Raw genomic sequence first — 2,064 nt, 5'->3', positions numbered from 1 at the left:
AAACTATAACCTCGTTGAATAGTTTAAGCGGACCCTGTTAATGCAATTGCCTCTGCTATTGAGAGGTAAGATATGACGAGTAACCAAACCGTGAATGTTGCGTACTTGTCTTACGAAAGCTGACATTGAAGTGTGCTTCTCCACGTTGGTGCATCTGTACACAAAAAGTGTAGTATTGCAAAGTGTCGTGTGTCGTGTCTGTGCGCTAGACACTCTCGGAACATAGCGTGCGCCCACGCGGGGTGCGAGGGGCGCCGTGCGGGTAGGCAACCCATCGCCATACGCGTAGGCCTGGCTGCCTACCTGTTTTGCCGTCCGGCAGGGGCTCTGCGCGCGTATCGAGCCCGACAGTGAGGCGAACCCGGGCCACGAAGGTGTAAGTGTTTGCCATACTTGAATGCAACTAAACCTTTGCTTTATTCTTTCTGTTGCATGTACCTGTGTGGAGGAGGAAGGCGTCGTGTGCACGTCTGCCTGCTTCGCTTGCTGCAGTGTTTTTTCCCGAGATGCACTCTCCCAGCTGACGCAGTCCACCACCACTATAAGACCACTCCCCTGACAGCCCCCGCTTGTGTGCCCGCGCTTCTAATGCAATAAAGTCCAGTTTACAGACACCATTTAAAAATGTATGCTACGCTTCCTTTAATTAACCTTGATTACTTTTAAGTTGCACTGTCATGCTTTGCCGCCACATCCAAAATTTGCAGCAGAAAAGTTTTCGATAGTGTTAAGGGTGAGAGGGGTGCAGCCCGCGTGCGACGAGGCCAACCCAAGCAACGGTCTGTACATTGCCAACCGGTCGAGTGGTGTGTTGAAAAGAAGTGGGTCATCCGGATAGATAGAAATCAAGGAGCACAATTTCAAATAGCCAATAGATGTATTTTCAACATGGCAGCCGTAGGTACAAATGTGATGAGAAGTCCGTATTTTCGGCGGATCGTAACCGCCACAGATTTGTTCTTTCTGGACTCGGAAGCACCGCACTTGAAACAGAGAGGAAACAATGTAAGTCATCTGTAGCAGATAAGGGGCGGGTGCTCCACTTTGGAGGAAAGTAGACTACTACCCCCTGCCCGTCGCCCGCGCCCCCCGCCCCGGTAGGGTCCCTGGTCACTACCTGGGCTCCTCTTGAGTGTGTCCCGTCGCGGGGCCCAAAACATGTCCAAAATAAAGAACTCACTGTAGTCCATTAAAAATCTAAATCAAGAATCTATCTTGAAAGCAGATGATACAAGTTTAAGAATAGGTACGTTTCCAATTTTCTCTCATATTTAGCTGTCATTTGTTTATGGTTGCTTGTTATTTGCAATTTTGTAATTCAACGTACAAGCGGCGTTGATTGAGGGGGAGATAAGGCGCGGGCAGAGCGGCCGGCGCCGGTGGGCTAGTATTGTTGTGCAGGGACGGTGGGACGGGGAGCCAATAGTATTGTTAGGCAGGGTAGGGGTAGGGGCCTGACGCGACAGCCACACAGCCACTCACTCGGTCCCCCAGCGCCAAAGAATTTGTTATCTGGTATGCGTTTGGTTCTCTGTACTCATCGAGAGTAAAAGCTAGCTGACACCTTAAAGTTACTTATATATTCTTTATGTTTAGTCAAAAGGTTAATTAACCTTAAGGTAAAAAACTACCTTAAGGTAGTAGCCCCAATCCACAGTACGAGATCTACTGCCACTTTTATGGCCGTCGAGTCGGCACTCACCACGACAGAGTCCCAGTAAAACTCATAAGGTAAGACATGAATCACGAAAAGACCGCAGCGGGGGCCATGACGCGCGGGTCACAGCACTCCCGGGGCCGCCGCCGGCCACCTCTGGGCAGCACTCCAGCAGCTGACTAAGACACGAATCACGACAAGACCTCCGCGGGGGCCATGACGCGCGGGTCACAGCACTCCCGGGGCCGCCGCCGGCCACCTCTGGGCAGCACTCCAGCAGCTGGTTACGTTAACGCACTACTAACGACTGGACCACAGCGGGGGCCATGACGCGCGGGTCACAGCACTCCCGGGGCCGCCGCCGGCCACATCTGAGCAGCACTCCAGCAGCTGACTAAGACACGAAT

At 52.1% G+C, this 2,064-nt stretch overlaps 1 long non-coding RNA gene across 1 annotated transcript; it reads right to left on the bottom strand.

Moving 5' to 3' along the window:
- Positions 1-858: 858 nt before the first annotated feature.
- LOC127750712 (uncharacterized) lies at positions 859-2,058 on the bottom strand. Its single transcript, XR_008011822.1, has 2 exons — positions 1,917-2,058; positions 859-1,811 (listed from the first exon to the last, which is right to left on the bottom strand). It is a non-coding gene; the product is annotated as an uncharacterized LOC127750712 (long non-coding RNA).
- Between the last annotated feature and the right edge of the window lie 6 nt (positions 2,059-2,064).

This window comes from Frankliniella occidentalis, unplaced genomic scaffold, assembly GCF_000697945.3.
Source record: "Frankliniella occidentalis isolate FOCC.00 unplaced genomic scaffold, Focc_3.1 Scaffold242, whole genome shotgun sequence".
Classification (NCBI taxonomy): domain Eukaryota; kingdom Metazoa; phylum Arthropoda; class Insecta; order Thysanoptera; family Thripidae; genus Frankliniella; species Frankliniella occidentalis.
The sequence above is the reverse complement of the archived record's forward strand: the minus strand, read 5'-3'. Positions and strand labels throughout refer to the sequence as shown.